The sequence below is a fragment of the Schistocerca nitens genome, chromosome 2 (assembly GCF_023898315.1).
Source record: "Schistocerca nitens isolate TAMUIC-IGC-003100 chromosome 2, iqSchNite1.1, whole genome shotgun sequence".
Lineage (NCBI taxonomy): Eukaryota > Metazoa > Arthropoda > Insecta > Orthoptera > Acrididae > Schistocerca > Schistocerca nitens.
Window position 1 is genome coordinate 42,936,865 of NC_064615.1, and position 18,940 is coordinate 42,955,804.

Sequence of the window (18,940 nt, forward strand, 5' to 3'; positions counted from 1 at the left end):
AAGATTTAAGTGCTCGTTTTTCCCGTTCGAGAGTGGAACGATAGAGAGACAGCTTGAAAGTGGTTCATTGAACCTTCTGCCAGGCACTTTATTGTGAATAGCAGAGTAATCACGTAGATGTAGATGTATACGACAGAAGATGGCGTCCGTTAACTGTACATAAATCGATGGCTTTAAATATTGGCACTGGGATGACACTTGCAAGCGTCGCCCCACTCAGACTGTGCGATAAAATCCGCTGTCTTGCTGTCGACTTCACGGATGACATCTCACGCACGACGACTATTAATTACGCAGGCCAACGATGGAAAAACTTTTTCTGTAAATATCTTAGTCTAAAGTTTTTTAGGGTGGAAAATCCAAATATAATACTTTAAAAACTGTATCACCCACCATTTCTTCACATTTTACAGCTAAATTTATTAAATTAAGCGATTTTTTAAAGAATTTAACAGCTTTTATATAGTTAAAATAATTTAATAAGGAGTTGTAATGAATGTAGATGACGTTGGTAGCACTGCTGAAAAACATTTGCTGGCAAAAAAATGTCTATTCTATTTTTGTGTTAACAGATGGTGTTTTGTTTACTGTCAACCTAATCTCGCTTTTACGTTTCCTGTATATGTGCTCAGTACAATGTCTAATCGTGGTTGTAAAAACACTGCTGCAGTTTTTGTTATATCTGTGGTGAATTTGTGATTATAAAACACCAAAGAAACATTACAGACTGTGTGGAAAAGGCTCATCTATCATACTTTGGATCTAAGCTTGGTGATCAAGATAAATCTTGGGTCCCGCATAAGTTATGATATGCATGTGTTGAAGATCTGAGAAAATGGTCCAAAAAGGAGAAAAAAGCCTTTATATCTGCTGTTCCTATGATACGGAGGGAGCCAAGAAATCATTCCGATGATTGCTACTTTTGCAGTGTTGATATTACTGGTCATAATTCGAAAAACAAGAAGGTAATAAGCTAATCTAACCTTCTGTCCACCATCCGACCAGTAAGGCATGGTGTAGATTTACCTGTTCCTGAGCCACCAAATGATTTAAATTCGATTCCAACAGAAGTACACTCCTGGAAATGGAATAAAAAACACATTGACACCGGTGTGTCAGACCCACCATACTTGCTCCGGACACTGCGAGAGGGCTGTACAAGCAATGATCACACGCACGGCACAGCGGACACACCAGGAACCGCGGTGTTGGCCGTCGAATGGCGCTAGCTGCGCAGCATTTGTGCACCGCCGCCGTCAGTGTCAGCCAGTTTGCCGTGGCATACGGGGAGCTCCATCGCAGTCTTTAACACTGATAGCATGCCGCGACAGCGTGGACGTGAACCGTATGTGCAGTTGACGGACTTAGAGCGAGGGCGTATAGTGGGCATGCGGGAGGCCGGGTGGACGTACCGCCGAATTGCTCAACACGTGGGGCGTGAGGTCTCCACAGTATATCGATGTTGTCGCCAATGGTCGGCGGAAGGTGCACGTGCCCGTCGACCTGGGACCGGACCGCAGCGACGCACGGATACACGCCAAGACCGTAGGATCCTACGCAGTGCCGTAGGGGACCGCACCGCCACTTCCCAGCAAATTAGGGACACTGTTGCTCCTGGGGTATCGGCGAGGACCATTCGCAACCGTCTCCATGAAGCTGGGCTACGGTCCCGCACACCGTTAGGCCGTCTTCCGCTCACGCCCCAACATCGTGCAGCCCGCCTCCAGTGGTGTCGCGACAGGCGTGAATGGAGGGACGAATGGAGACGTGTCGTCTTCAGCGATGAGAGTCGCTTCTGCCTTGGTGCCAATGATGGTCGTATGCGTGTTTGGCGCCGTGCAGGTGAGCGCCACAATCAGGACTGCATACGACCGAGGCACACAGGGCCAACACCCGGCATCATGGTGTGGGGAGCGATCTCCTACACTGGCCGTACACCACTGGTGATCGTCGAGGGGACACTGAATAGTGCACGGTACATCCAAACCGTCATCAAACCCATCGTTCTACCATTCCTAGACCGGCAAGGGAACTTGCTGTTCCAACAGGACAATGCACGTCCGCATGTATCCCGTGCCACCCAACGTGCTCTAGAAGGTGTAAGTCGACTACCCTGGCCAGCAAGATCTCCGGATCTGTCCCCCATTGAGCATGTTTGGGACTGGATGAAGCGTCGTCTCACGCGGTCTGCACGTCCAGCACGAACGCTGGTCCAACTGAGGCGCCAGGTGGAAATGGCATGGCAAGCCGTTCCACAGGACTACATCCAGCATCTCTACGATCGTCTCCATGGGAGAATAGCAGCCTGCATTGCTGCGAAAGGTGGATATACACTGTACTAGTGCCGACATTGTGCATGCTCTGTTGCCTGTGTCTATGTGCCTGTGGTTCTGTCAGTGTGATCATGTGATGTATCTGACCCCAGGAATGTGTCAATAAAGTTTCCCCTTCCTGGGACAATGAATTCACGGTGTTCTTATTTCAATTTCCAGGAGTGTATTTTTTGATGTACAGTGTGATTTAGATGAACCAGATGAAGATGAATTCCATTGTAATACAGAAAGTCTAGAGCCGAAATTGTTTACTGAGACCGAGCTTAACGATTTGGTTAGGGATCTGGGCTTAACAAAAGAAAAAGCTGAATTGTTTCGCTCTAGATTAAAAGTAAAGAACTTATTGGCAGTTGGAACCGGCATATACATGTATAGAAAGAGAGAGCAGCAATTTTCCAAGTTTTTTCAACAAGAACGTTATTTAGAGTACTGATCAGACTTTCCCGGTCTGATGAATGAGTTTGGTATTGAATACAAAAAGGAAGACTGGAGACTGTTGATTGATTCATCCAAAACTAGTTTAAAGGCTGTTTTATTACAAAGTGGTGACATGTATTCATCTATACCTGTTGGGCATTCTGTACATATGAAAGAAAGCTATCAAAACCTAGAAATAGTGCTAAATAAAATAGGCTAATCAGCTCATGGTTGGATGATATGTGGCGATCTAAAAGTAACATGCATGCTCCTTGGTCAGCCAGGTGGCTTTACCAAATTTCCATTTTTCTTGTGTGAATGGGAAGTAGGGCTAGGGATCATCACAGGTGCAGAAAGAATTGACCTGTCAGGGAGTATTTAAAACCTGGTGAGAAGAACATTCTAAACAAAAACCGTGTATATCCAAAAAACGTACTCCTACCACCTCTACATATAAAGTTAGTTCAAATTAAACAGTTAGTAAAGGCTTTGCCTAAAGATGGACCATGTTTTAGGTGTCACTGCCAAAAGTTTCAACACCTTTCAGAAGCAAAACTAAAAGAATCCGTAGTAAAATTTTCACTCTGCAGCGGAGTGTGCGCTGATATGAAACTTCCTTGCAGATAAAAACTGTGTGACGGACCGAGACTCGAACTCGGGACCTTTGCCTTTCGCGGGCAAATGCTCTACCAACTTTTTTTTCTTTTTTTTACTTTTTTTTAATATTTTATTTATTCATTTAATTTTAATGTCCCAAAAGAAGAATCATATATAAAAAAAAGAAGGGAAATAAATATAGGGCCGAAGTGACATCCTCGTCACTTCACTGGGAGTAAATCCTATCCCTCGGAACAACGTAAACCTGGGACTCCCCACCGCTTCGGGGGGTTATGAAACATGCTGCCTAGAAAGTTCGCAAAATGCGTTTTATATTTAGAGTGGCGTCTGATGATTTCGTGTTGTTCTAGTAGATAATGCCAATAGTCCATGACCGATATCAAGGTCCGCGAGAGCACGTAGTGCGATGCGTGTCCTCCAATCCATCGGATTGCCGATGTTTTTTGTGAGGGGAAAAAGACAGGGTCAGGGAAAAATAAAGCGTCCGTCGTGATCGTTGATTCGTCGGTGTGTCGGAGGAGGGCCATGATGCGTTGCGTCAGCCGCCAAACATCCTTTGCCTCACCGCACTGCAGAGAGTGTTCGTCGGTGTCCTGCATGCCACATCTAATGCAGAGCGGGGAATCCACCATGCGAATGTCGTACAATCGTTGGCGGTTGACCGTCTTTCGGTTGATTAATGTATACCATGACGATCGCGCTGCTGTGGTGAGGAGTGGTGTGTGGACAGCTCGCCAAATCTGTCGCCAGTTTCGTGTTGGGTATTTAAGTTCGACAACATTGCTGCCATGATGACGCCGCAAGTATCGATATATCTCACGGGTAGTGGGGATTCCGGTAGAAGGTATCTGTAACTGAACATAACTAAAATCAACAAAAAATCGCGCGACGTGAGACAACGAGGACGAGATGGTGCCTACTGCTACCGGTGGTTCAAAGGACGTTGGAAGAAGCACATCCATGATGGCCGACGTGATGGCGTGTTGCCGCTGGTTCCAAGTTCGTAGCGTCGCTCGCAGGTATAGAGCTAGAGCCTTGTTCCGCACATCCGTGAGGTTAAGTCCTCCAGAATGGTGTGGGAGAGTTAAAGTCTCGTATTTGATCTTAAACAACATTCCTTGGCTGACATAGTATCCAAAGGCCGCCATTAATCAGTCAGCGATACCATGTGGCATTGGCAGTACCTGTGCCAAGTGCGGCAGTCGCGAGGCCAGGTGAACATTAGTGTAGTCCACCCCTTGGAGCAGGTCATGCGTTCGGAGTGAATTGTTGCGTATGTGCAGTCGGACGTTCTGGAGGAGACGTCGATAGCTCGCCGCCGCTGATTGCCGTAGCGATCGGGTGAACAAGACACCTAAACATCGCAAGATGTCCACCGTCGTAAACGGACTTCGCAGAGCGTCCAGCCCTCGACCGATGTGCATGATCTTGGTTTTATTCGTGTTGACCCTGCTTCCCGCAGCTACCCCGTACGTAGTAAGAAGGGTAACCACCTGACTGACTTCGTTCGCCGACCGGACGAGTATCATCAAGTCGTCGGCATATGCACGACACGTGAAGGAGCTAGCACGGAGTCGGACGCCTGTTAGAGTCCGTCTAAGAGTCTGCATCAATGGTTCGAGCGCTATTGTAAACAGTATCATCGACAAGGGACATCCTTGCCTAACTGAGCTGCGAACAGGAATCGTTCCTACCTCCCTGCCATTGACTCTCACCGTCGAAGAAGCGCCGCGAAGGAGGCGCATGAGGACGGTAATAAAATCCTGTGGTATCGCCATACGTCTCATGGTCGAGTTAAGGAAATCATGGTTGATCCTGTCAAAGGCACGATCAAAATCCACCGATACGAACGCCGCTCGCATGCGACAAGCTTCCGTCAGGGAAATTACGTCACGGTATTCGCCGAGGATAGAATGTATGTTGCTCCGAACCCCTAGACAAGCCTGGTCTGGTGGTATTGTCTTGGATATTACAATCTTGAGCCTTGCCGCCAACATTCGCGCAAAGATCTTATAGTCAGTATTGAGCATCGTGAGCGGTCTAAATTGATGGGCGCTGTCACTCGCTGTCGATTTCGGTACTGGTATAAGCAGTCCCGCCATGAACTGCGACGGAACGTCCGTGTCAGGGCTCAATAACTCGTTATACATCAATACCAACTGGGACATCATTAAATCCGCAAATGCGCGGTAAAATTCGAGTGTCAACCCATCTGGCCCAGGGGATTTATGCACCGCACCCTTCGCGAGTGCGCCCCGGATGTCATCTTCCGTTAGGGGTTCCAATAGCGCCTCTGCATCCGGACCATCCACCTCCGTTTGCATCTGTCGCAAAATTTCTTCTTCTGTCCGATTGTCCGTCGGCGTCCCAGTGAAAAGGAGGCGGTAATGCTCCAGAAACTCAGCAGCAATGGCCTGTTGTGACGTCAAGGGCCGACCATCGTCATCATGGAGGACTGTGATTAGGGATCGGCGATTACGCGCATGTCCCTTGGACACATGATGCATTCCAATACGTTCTCCATCGACGTTGTCCAAGCACCGAGCACGGATCGAAAGTCCCTCCAGTCGACGTCTCGTGATCGATAAAATGCAGGCCTGAATGCGATGGACTTCCGCTTGACGTTCGGGCGATGGGGCCCTGGAGGACAGGTCGCGGAGCACCATGTAGTAATAGTCAAGTGTATCTCGGAGCCATTTCGCTTTTTCCTTGCCATACGTTATGAGAGCTCTTCGTATCGCCGGTTTTGCACACTGCAGCCACCACGAAAGAACCGTACGGTGCAGCGGCAGACGGCGAGTGCAAGTCTGCCATGTTTCTTCGATCCGCTGGCGACATTCGAGATCCACCAATAAGGAGGAATTAAGTTTCCAGGAACTACGACTCCGCCAGACCCGCTGCCGTGGGAGGGTTAACGTGCATAAATACGCAAGGTGATCCGTAAAAGCTGTGGGCCAACGTTCAGCAGCCAACACGTGATCTCTTAATCCGTCAGAAACATAAATCCGATCCAGCCTGCTCGCCGAGTGGCTAGTAAAATACGTGTAGCCCTCTCGCTGCCCATGGATCTTTTCCCACGTGTCTATAAGGGCCATGACCCGGCAGATCGTGTTCAATGCGTGGCAGGAGCTGAAATTAGGAGTTTGATCCTTCGGTGTGAGTACACAGTTAAAATCCCCCCCTACCAAGATGTGGTCATACCTCCCATGGAATAGGGGGGCAATCTCCTCCGAGTAGAATCCGGCACGCGCCCGTCGATTGTCAGATCCGGAGGGTGCATAGATGTTGACGATACGAATGCCGTTCACGGTCATAGCCAAACCCCGAGCCGAAGGAAGGTAATCGAGGTCACACATCGGAATCCCTTCCCGGACTAGTATCGCTGTGCCACGTCCTCCATCTGGAGTCGGCGCTAGATAAGTGGTGTATCCATGCACGTCGGGAAAAGCAGCATTGAAGGTTTCCTGCATCAGCAGAATATCAACGTCTGTGGCGTTAATCATGTCCCGGAGAAGTTGCATCTTTGCAAGCGAACGTGCGGTGTTAATGTTCACTGTGCCAACCTTATATGCTTGGTTCGTTGTCGTTGTCATGCTCGTGTCATGTCATTGAGAACTCCAAGGGCTTTAGTCCACTATTCGTGCTCAGAGGGGTGCCCGCCTACGGGCTGCCCTCCTTCGTTGTCGTTCCGTGGTGTGCATCCTGTAGGTGAGTGGTCATCATTTGGGGGTGGCAATTCCTGTAGGTCTTCGACTGGTTCCGCCCAGTCGCAGTGGTCATCCGTCCGAGAAACGTCCTCTGATGTATTTCGACGTGGCTGCCGGGACATTGGTGTCCCTGACTCCTTCGTCGGCAGCGCTGGGTCAGTCAATGAAGAGGGACCATCTGAAGGGCAGGACATCCGGTCACTATCGGACGGAATCCTGTCAGCGTCCTCTAAAGGCACGTGTTCTGTGTCAGACAGTTCTTCCGCTAGGATAACTTCCGTGTCCCCTAGGCTAGAGGGGGACGTGTCACCCGAACTATGGCGACGCTTTTTGCGACGCTTCGGCGATCGCTGTTTGCGTGCCCTGCCCTCTGCTGCCTCACTGTGTTCGTCGGTTGTTTGTTGGTCCGTTGCCGGCGCCACCGTCTGGACCTCCACTTCCACGTCGCGTGCTACATGTGAGTTTTCGGAAGGTTCCTCCCTCAACTGTCGTGACATGGGTGTAGGGACATTCTCCGAGTCACCTCCATGCTCCCGTAACTCGGTCTGCTCTTGCATAAACACGTCCTTGTCACGCTGCGAACTTGGCAACACTTCCCGGCGGGCCACCGACACGTACGTCATCGGCAGTTGCGTGGGAACTTCTCGCTGTGACGCGTCTCCATGTGGCAGTTTCACGACGCGGCGTTGTATGCACTCCGAGCGGATATGTCCTTCTCCACCACAGCCAGAACAGGTGCGTGGCTGGCCATCGTAGATCACAATAGCTCGACATCCGCCAATGTATAAATAAGACGGGATATGTTTAGTAAGGACGATCCGCACCTGTCGCACGCCGTTTAGCACAGGATAGGTATTAAAACTAGCCCAGCGTTCAGGCGTATGACTAAGTACCGGTCAATATGGTCGCAGCGATTCAGTAACCATCGATTCTGGCACCTCAAACGGCAATTCAAAGATCCGAACGACCCTCACACCCAATCCTGAAGGAGCTACTGTTACATCGCTGATATGGCCATCAGAGTGTCGAAATTTAAATCCTCTTTGAGCAGCGGAGAGAGTTCTTTCACACGCAGCTTCATCGGTCATCTTTACGTACATTGTACTGCTTACAATGGACAGGTGTATTCCAATTATGTCAGCAGCAGGTAAACGAACTTCGTCCCTCAAAAAACGCTCTATTTCGAAAGCTTTGGGTCTGGCATATTCGTTGTCGAACGTAAATTGGAGCGTAGTCTTTCGAAAATTGTGTGCCATGGTGATCGAGTCAGACAACAACACGCGCGAGTACCGGCGGTGTAAACACTTCCTCGTTCACGCGCGCCCGCGGCCGGGACAGCAGGTCCGTGCCGCGCCACTGCCTAAAGCAGACTGCTCTTGGCTACCCTGGCGGGTTAAAGATGCCCAACTGAGCTACCCAAGCACAACAAGTTATGATATGCATTTGTTGAATATCTGAGTAAATGGCCCAAAAAGGAGAAAACAGCCTTTATATTTGCTGTTCCTATGATATGGAGGGAGCCAAGAAATCATTCCGATGATTGCTACTTTTGCAGTGTTGATATTACTGGTCATAATTCGAAAAACAAGAAGGTAATAAGCTAATCTAAACTTCTGTCCAACATCCGACCAGTAAGGCATGGTGTAGATTTGCCTGTTCCTGAGCCACCAGATGATTTAAATTCTATTCCAACAGAAGTATTTTTGATGTACAGTGTGATTTAGATGAACCAGATGATGATGAATTCCATTGTAATAGAGGAAGTCTAGAGCCGAGTTCGAGTCTCGGTCCGGCACACAGTTTTAATCTGCAAGGAAGTTTTTAAAAGAATCCGTCTTTGTCGGACCTGACATTAGAAAATTGATGTTTGATGTTAACTTTGAATCCACAATGACCTTAAATGAGAAAGAAACATGGGTATCATTTAAGCAAGTGGTTAGAAAGTTCTTAGGACACGAAAAAGAGCGAGAATATTTTTCTATTACAGCTACAATGCTAAAGAAGTTTAAAACTTTCGGATGTTTAATGAGCTTGAAAGCTGACATTTTGAACAGTCATCTTGATTACTTCCCAGACAATATGGGGGATCCAGAATGAGATTTTGACTCTGCAGCGGAGTGTGCGCTGATATGAAATTCCTGGCAGATTAAAACTGTGTGCCCGACCGAGACTCGAACTCGGGACCTTTGCCTTTCGCGGGCAAGTGCTCTACCAACTGAGCTACCGAAGCACGACTCACGCCCAGTACTCACAGCTTTACTTCTGCCAGTATTTCGTCTCCTACCTTCCAAACTTTACAGAAGCTCTCCTGCGAAACTTGCAGAACTAGCACTCCTGAAAGAAAGGATATAGCGGAGACATGGCTTAGCCACAGCCTGGGGGATGTTTCCAGAACGAGGTTTTCACTCTGCAGCGGAGTGTGCGCTGATATGAAATTCCTGGCAGATTAAAACTGTGTGCCCGACCGAGACTCGAACTCGGGACCTTTGCCTTTCGCGGGCAAGTGCTCTACCAACTGAGCTACCGAAGCACGACTCACGCCCAGTACTCACAGCTTTACTTCTGCCAGTATCTCGTCTCCTACCTTCCAAACTTTACAGAAGCTCTTCTGCGAACCTTGCAGAACTAGCACTCCTGAAAGAAAGGATACTGCGGAGACATGGCTTAGCCATAGCCTGGGGGATGTTTCCAGAGTGAGATTTTCACTCTGCAGCGGAGTGTGCGCTGATATGAAACTTCCTGACAGATTAAAACTGGCAGAAGTAAAGCTGTGAGTACCGGGCGTGAGTCGTGCTTCGGTAGCTCAGTTGGTAGAGCACTTGCCCGCGAAAGGCAAAGGTCCCGAGTTCGAGTCTCGGTCGGGCACACAGTTTTAATCTGCCAGGAAGTTTCATATCAGCGCACACTCCGCTGCAGAGTGAAAATCTCATTCTGGAAACATCCCCTAGGCTGTGGCTAAGCCATGTCTCCGCTATATCCTTTCTTTCAGGAGTGCTAGTTCTGCAAGTTTCGCAGGAGAGCTTCTGTAAAGTTTGGAAGGTAGGAGACGAAATACTGGCAGAAGTAAAGCTGTGAGTACCGGGCGTGAGTCGTGCTTCGGTAGCTCAGTTGGTAGAGCACTTGCCCGCGAACGGCAAAGGTCCCGAGTTCGAGTCTCGGTCGGGCTCACAGTTTTAATCTGCCAGGAAGTTTAATATGGGGGATGTTAGTGAGGAGCGAGGAAAACGTTTTCACCAGGACATTAAAGTGATGGAAAAACGCTACCAAGGCCGCTGGAACACCAACATGTCGGGGAGCTATTGTTGGTCACTTCACCGAGAAGTTCGGCAAGCGACTCATCGTTGAAAAAGCTACACAAGAAGATTCAAACAAAAAAGAGAAACAAAATATAAACCCTAGCTGAGAAATCAAACCTCTATTAACACATATCATTTTTAAGTAGCTTACTGTAAATACAAACCATGCTTATGTTGAAACAAAGCGTTTCATTAATTTCCCCGTTTACCGTACAGCATAGGATTTTTACACTATTTAGTAAAAAGTATATTGCTCGAAAACTATGGGTGCTACAGAAAAACTAAGGCTAGATTTGGATTCAGCTTATAAAAATCTATAAAGAAGCTATCAATGTAAAGAAAATTTGGAAAAAAAAAATTTCGTTGTCCTGTGTTATCGGAGCCTCTTGCAACACATCTGTGCTGGACTTTTGGATCATCGTCTTCTTGCTTTGGACCTTCAACAGACCGAATTTTTAAATGTCCATCGGGCATCAAGAATTCCGCATGGTGAGCGAACACTATCGATGGCGAAACGCATAACTGGGAGCATCATGGCGGCATGTGGTTCCTTTGTCGGAGCTGGAATGATATTCAAGGTTCGATACGACTACCTCACTCTTCCTAAAGAACAGGCCAGTGACAGGCCAGTGCCATCTATTGCAAGCTACTTCGCCTCCGGTCGCTTAATGTCGTTAAACTGACATGTCCTACCGTGCATTGGAACGTAGTATGGCGCAAGTCAACGCCTTTACGTGTGAACTGCAACGTCCAGGATGCAGACGAACGCCGGCTGCATTGTTTGCCGGCCGCTGTAACCGAGAGGTTCTAGGCGCTTGTTTCCGGACCGCGCAGCTGCTACGGTCGCAGGTTCGAATCCTGCCTCGGGCATGGATGCGTGTGGTGTCCTTAGGTTAGTTAGGTTTAAGTAGTTCCAAGTCTAGGGGACTGATGACCTCAGATGTTAAGTCCCATAGTGCTTAGAGGCATTTGAACCATTTTATCTGCATCGTTTCTCTACCCAGATGCTGTTCTTTACCCGAGGACGAAATACAGCGCTGCCACATGGATCAGAGGTCATTTATTTGGAGGTGGTGTTACAGAACTCATGGATTTTGGGAACTATTTAAACGGTCGTCATTGTGCTATTGAAAAGGAACGTGAGTACAGTCAATATGTTTTGAACTTCTTGAGGAGCATCTTCCACCATCCGCCCCGTAGCTGGATCATTCACTGCAGGAGATAAATTTGATACATTCACATAAGGAGTTGAATAGATAACGGTACATATACAACATTACAAGAAGACAACCCATGAAAATGGGGCGACGGCGACTGTGGAGATCGACGCCCCATGTGCGTGTTCCACAATCTTTTTTTCTTTTTTTTTAAAGACAAGTCATGGAAAAATCGGATTTATTTTTTGTTAATATATAAATAAATATTCTTCCCTGGCCATTTGCCCCTTTCATATGTTCCTATTTGGCGACGAAGACATCATGTCCAGGCCTCGTACAATGACCCCTGTCCACTTTACCACCGAGACTATTCCCTCAATTAAAAAAAAAAATAGCTGCTGACAGGAGAACCAATGAAGCCTCCGGAAATGACAACTCTGTCCAATACTTACGCAACGTCGGCGCGTTCCCAACCGACGGACCAACTGCCCGTGGACACCGTTGTAGAACTTCGTCCCCAAGCTAACATTCCGTCATTGGCTGAGAGATCTACGGAAGTTCCTGAGAGGAAAGAGCAACAAGTCGCTGTACCTGAAGTAACTGAATCCATAGCGCTATGTCAGACTATGTCACCTGAACAAAATTCCTCCAGCAACGAGATGCTGGCAAGAGCAATGACTGACGAATGCTTGTCTACACAACCACAACACGAAATCTTGGATTCCTATGAGCGTCAAAAAAACTGCTAAATTCCCACGGAAGATGTAAAACGAAGGCTAGCCCACAAGCATGACGAGGAAGCGGCAGCATCGCTGCGGGGAAAGGTTCAGCAAATAGTGAAAAAACTCACTGCATCATCATTCGAACCCTCAAAGCAACAGCTGAAAACATCTGCACTACTGCAGGATGAGAATAGTGCAGTGATACTAGTTGAGCACTGTCACGAAGCTACCAGACAGACGTCGATAGACTACGGTCACGGTGTTGGACACCAGTTACAGAAACATCAACAACGTCACCCTCTTATGTCAAAGGACTCCAGCAGCACTGACTGCGGACGCTAATGCAAAGAAGATTCCAGCGGCTTCCAGACTTACTCAACAGCGTTCGAGGACAACAGAAACAGAAGAAGGTGATGAGATTATGGATACACACCAGGAAGACAAAGTAGAGGACTCTCAATTCTTTTAAAACGCAAATAAATGACTGATCCTGAAGGATGTAAAAATGGTCCCTTAAATATAAATGTGATAGGAAGTTTCTCAATCTTAACAACATCAAAGATCTATTATATGCCGCTGACATTGACATCCCCTTGCTTCAAGAGGTGGCAGAAATTTATTTACATAGAATATGGTGCATTCTGGTAACAAGATGAAAGTAGTGATGCACACCGTCATTGGATCGCATCGGACGAGAGCCAGAAAGGACAGATCCAAATATCAAACACTAGCCCACTACAACGATATAATATCTGTCGCAGACGCCTGCAGAATCACGTCCGCTGTGTAAGCTTTCGAAAAGGCGTACGACTGGGAGAACTACTCGTAGCTTTTTATGGTAATGAAGACACTGGGTTTTCCTCCGCAGTTCATCAGCATCATACAGAATTTGTTACGGAATAGTACGTCGGAAATCATCATTAACGGTCAGCCACGTAGCGCAATTCCGATAAACAGTTCTGTTAGGCAGGGACGCCCTATGTCGATGGCGCTATTTGCCATCTGCTGGTCACCTTGAAGGAACACTTATAGGGACTGCGAGTAAACAGACAAAAGATGGTGTGCAGAGGTTACGCTGAAGATGTTGCCTTCCTGGCCATGAATGTCATTGAGGTAGAGAGGGCTCTTCAGGTCATAACGAAATATGAACGAGCATCCGGTGCACGACTGAACTGGATGAAATACGGGATCATGAATATTTGCAAAGGAATACGCGTAGTACGTCGTGGTCAATTAAAAGAGATCGCTAGGATGAAATGTCTGGGTGTTGATTTTCGAAGCACCATCTACCACACCGTCGCCTCCAGTTATAAGCAGTTGCTCATCAGAGTTCGCGCTTGTGTGAAGTTACATAGTGTCAGGATATTAGAGGAGCTTCAACAAGTTGTACTATCCAGTATCTATATCGCTGCAAAAATAAATTATGTGGCCCAAGTACTGCCCATACGTAAAGATTTAGCCAAAAGTATGCTGTCAGCTCTTGGACACTTTATATGTCGTGGCCATATTTTTAAAGTAAGATATGAGACCTTGACTCTGCCGACACGAGATGAAGGACTGAAGGTCACCGATATGCAGAAAAGGTCGCAAGCCCTTTATTTATGCGAAACCTACGAGATGTAGAAAACGGCACCGACTAGTCTGACCGCCCATCTGCAGAACTGAATTCTACCAGCTGATCTTCAGCCGCTTATTGTTGTACACCTCGTACCTATGGCGATCTAGCGCTTCTGGCAATTTCTCTTAGAGTAAGGTCATATACAAACGACAGTCCCTGAAAAGAATATAACGAAAGTTAAGAATATCTACAAGACCATTATCGCAACTAAATCAAGGAATGTAATGCAACACAAATTTCCAAACAACAATTGGCATGTGACGTGGGTAAACATCCACAGTCCTTACTTACGTTCACAGGTGAAAGCGCCGTGGTACGCTGCCGTATACAGAAAAATCCCGAAGCCGTCTAGGCTTCATGCAATTCATTTAACAGACTCGCCAGTGTGCACAACGTGTAACCTAATTGACAGCGAAGAACACATATTCGTCCTTAGTACCACGAAAAATATATAAGATTACACAACGCAAAAATTGTCAAGCATCAGGAGAACTTCAATGTCTACAATAACGCCAGCCAGATTTCTTAACCCTGATGCAACCCTATTTTCCAAGACAAAGCGAAATGCTGTTAACTGGTTAATAGGTCTCACAGTGTACTATATTTTTAGTATTGAAGTTAAGAACGAGGAGGATTTTGTTACATATCTGGCCATGCAGCACAACATGGCAGAAACGCAGAAAAAACTAGAAGCAAACTTTTGCAAACTTTCTGAGCATGACAATTGTGTAACATGCAATTAGATATTTGACCCAACAGAACTTGCCCGAGACGGAAAAGATACCTATTAACGGAAGCATGAAGACATACGAAACGTAAAGAAATTAAATTTATTATTATTTTCGTAGTTTTCGTAAACAGGCTTTTGAATCCATCATTGAAAAGCCGTCGAAGACGCAAATGACAAGTAGAGCGTCTGCAATGAGTATTAATTTTTTTTTGCAACTATAGAGGAAGAAATAATTTAACTTTTTTTTCACCAGAAAAGGTGGTTTTGTTACATGCCGTTTGACACGGTTTTTAGTGTTTTGTTTTCTTACGTTTCTAACCGTACTTTCCATAGGAAGATGTCTATTGAGTTCTGGAAACAGCAAGTCTACCCCGTCGAGGGCAACTCATCAAGAAGACAATCAACAAACAATTTATTTCTTTTTTCATCGTTTCCTTATGTTTCCTAAAATGAATCATAAAAAAGTGGTTAAGACGTATTAAAAAATAAAAATAATAGTAGAATAAGAGAAAAGGTGATAAGTCGTCTGACTCGTTAAAAGCGGTCAAAAAACCGAAAAAAGTTGGTAAAAGGAAATAAAAATTTAAAAAATACAGGAAAGGTGTATGATTTCTGCTTTGGGTACAGGAGGTCCCGAGTTCAAAACCCGGACGAGCCCTAGCGTTTTGTGCAAAACGATCGCACACCGGTGGCTATCTTAGACATTTGCAACTCTCCAAGTCAGTGCAAAAAGCTGCCCGTCAATAACGAATGAATTTCATACTTGATGTGGGCAAATCACACTCTTGTCGGACGTATGACGATGATTTCGGAGGTTTCTCTTAGAGATCGTAGCAAATGCATGTCAGTGCGTCCTGTTTAATGTGCAGAGAAAGTGTTTCTGCCCGGAATCGAATCAGGGACTTCCTCAGTGTTAAGCAGACGTGATAGCCGGTACAACACAGAACCTACTGCTGTGCTGTTTGCTTCATAGCAAACTTATAGCGAGGTTGTCATTTTTTAAGTTAAAAATTCAATTGCACAACGAAGGTACGTGAGCAGGTTCACACATAACGTGGCTCCTAGGGACGAAGATAGTGTTGGCGGGTTTTACGCTTGTCTGAAATCTGTCTGATGTTGTATTTGTCAATGTCTGACAAAATGACCCTTTAATTTGTAGCTGTTAAACGAAAAATTATCTCTAAGATAAGATAAATATTTGGCACATGGTTTATTTCTGCAATATTTCCTTACATGCCCATTTTTGCTGTATTTGGAACAATGAATAGTACACTTTTCCTGGTAACTAGCTTTGACAAGCTGTTTATTTTGTTTTGAGATAAAAGCAAAAAATGGTTCAAATGGCTCTGAGCACTATGGGACTCAACTGCTGGGGTCATTAGTCCCCTAGAACTTAGAACTACTTAAACCTAACTAACCTAAGGACATCACACACATCCATGCCCGAGGCAGGATTCGAACCTGCGACCGTAGCAGTCGCACGGTTCCGGACTGCGCGCCTAGAACCGCGAGACCACCGCGGCCGGCTCAGATAAAAGCATTTCGGGACATGTTTGACTGTTCTGTCTCATTTAATCTATCTCCTTCCAGACGCAAACGTTCAAATAAGGTGTCGAGGTTTTGTCGGATCGTGTTACATTACCCCGCATAGTAGGGAGAAGAGGTGAAGTTTTGGAGTTAACCTTTCAAGAATTGGTGATGTAATTCAGCACTCTTTCACACCTTCACCTTCTGCTGATAAACATTCAACGCATTATTGAATCTGCATACAATTTTGAACATATGATTTGCTAGTGTCGTATTAAATAACTGAAGCGATTTCTCTGCAAATATTCAGTTCTTACATCTGATTTCTTGCCATACAGCTTTTCTAATTTTTGGGCATTAGCCTTTCAATTTGCTGTTTTCCCCTCTATGTAGCTGCTGACATTCAAACCTATAGAAATTTGTGCCTCATTACATTCATAAAATCAAGACTTTACATGTTTTTCAGTTTCTCCTTCTGTACGTTTAATTTCCTGTGCAGTTGCTACTGAATAAAACTCTATTGACCGTAATGTTAAGTCTAGTTAAACCGCCTTGAGACGAATTTGTCATTTCCATGATAATCCTCTGACCCAGGTTCCATATGTGACTTAACTCAATCCATTGATAGGAGGCAAAAACCTACTGTCTGTGAAGTTGAAGCTCGTAATTAACTTTTCTGACTGTACTTTGACTGAGGATTAACAAAATGATAATAAGACTTTCAATTACTGACTGCCAGCTGACGCTACTTCGGGCTATTTTTTGATACGCTGTGCGTTATTGACCTGGCTGCATTCTCTTTTATAACAATTGACGAATATTTCCGTATCCAGTTTTCTACTTGCCTGTATCTAGACCCATGACCTCTTGCTGAATTCTGGTTTTAGCAATGAGAAAGAGTTTGGCCGTGTTTAAAGGAGTAGACTTTAATATAACTTATTCACGTACGCCATGCCTAGACTAGAAACAACTGAGTCACCAAAGAGTAACTGCTACTATTTTAAGATTTTGAACATGACTGCCCTTTAGCAACTGTGCATACAAGAGCTTCAATGAATTGGAAATAACATCCAGCTAGTTGCAAAATACAGGTTTATTAAACTTTGGCCATGATTTCCACAGTTTTAAAACTATCTCCTTCAGAAGGTGTTGTACGTAGAGTCACATTATCTATAGCCAATGTGGGAGTCGTTGATCCTTTCTAGTACCGGATGATCAAAAAGTCAGTATAAATTTGAAAACTGAATAAAGCACGGAATAATGTACATAGAGAGGTACAAATTGACACACATGCTTGGAATGACATGGGGTTTTACTAGAACCAAAAAAATGCAAAAGTTCAAAAATGTCCGACAGATGGCGCTTCATCTGATCAGAATAGCAGTAATTAGCATAACAAAGTAAGATAAAGCAAAGATGATGTTCTTTACAGGAAATCCTCAATATGTCCACCATCATTCCTCAACAATAGCTGTAGTCAAGGAATAATGTTGTGAACAGCACTGTAAAGCATGTCTGGAGTTATGGTGAGGCATTGGCGTCGGATGTTGTCTTTCAGCATCCCTAGAGATGTCGGTCGATCACGATACACTTGCGACTTCAGGTAACCCAAAGCCAATAATCGCACGGACTGAGGTCTGGGGACCTGGGAGGCCAAGCATGACGAAAGTGGCGGCTGAGCACACGATCATCACCAAACGACGCGCGCAAGAGATCTTTCACGCGTCTAGCAATATGGGATGGAGCGCCATCCTACATAAACATCGTACGTTCCAGCAGGTGTTTATCAACCAGGCAGGGGGTGATGCGATGCTGTAACATATCGGCGTACCTGTCACCCGTCACGGTAGCAGTTTTGCTGTCCAGCGCCATCTGTCGGACATTTTGTGAACTTTTTTTTTTTTTTTGTTCTAATAAAACCTCATGTCATTCCAACCATGTGTGTCAATTTTTACCTCTCTATCTACATTATTCCGTGGTTTACTAAGTTTTAAAATTTATACTGACTTTTTGATCACCCGGTACATGTGCGTACCATTAACTTAATCACCACTACTTTCAAATCACGAATTTTAAGTGACGATTAAATGGAAGACATGCACATGTACGAGACAGAGTCAACGACTCCCACATTGGATGCAGATGTGATTCTACGTACAATACCTTTTGAAGAAGACACTTTTAAAACTATCGAAACTATCCAGAATGAGATTTTCATTCTGCAGCGGAGTGTGCGCTGATATGAAACTTCCTGGCAGATTAAAACTGTGTGCCTGACCGAGACTCGAACTCGGGACCTTTGCTTTTCGCTGGCAAGTGCTCTACTGTCTGAGCTACCGAAGCACGACTCACACCCGGTACTCACAGCTTTACTTCTGCCAGTTTCTCGTCTCCTACCTTCCAAACTTTACAGAAGCTCTCCTGCGAACCTTGCAGAACTAGCACTCCTGAAAGAAAGGATATAGCGGATACATGGCTTAGCCATAGCCTGGGGGATGTTTCCAGAATGAGATTTTCACTCTGCAGCGGAGTGTGCGCTGATATGAAACTTCCTGGCTGATTAAAACTGTGTGCCCGACTGAGACTCGAACTCGAACACAGTTTTAATCTGCCAGGAAGTTTCATATCAGCGCACACTCCGCTGCAGAGTGAAAATCTCATTCTGGAAACATCCCCCAGGCTGTGGCTAAGCCATGTATCCGCTATATCCTTTCTTTCAGGAGTGCTAGTTCTGCAAGGTTCGCAGGAGAGCTTCTGTAAAGTTTGGAAGGTAGGAGACGAGAAACTGGCAGAAGTAAAGCTGTGAGTACCGGGC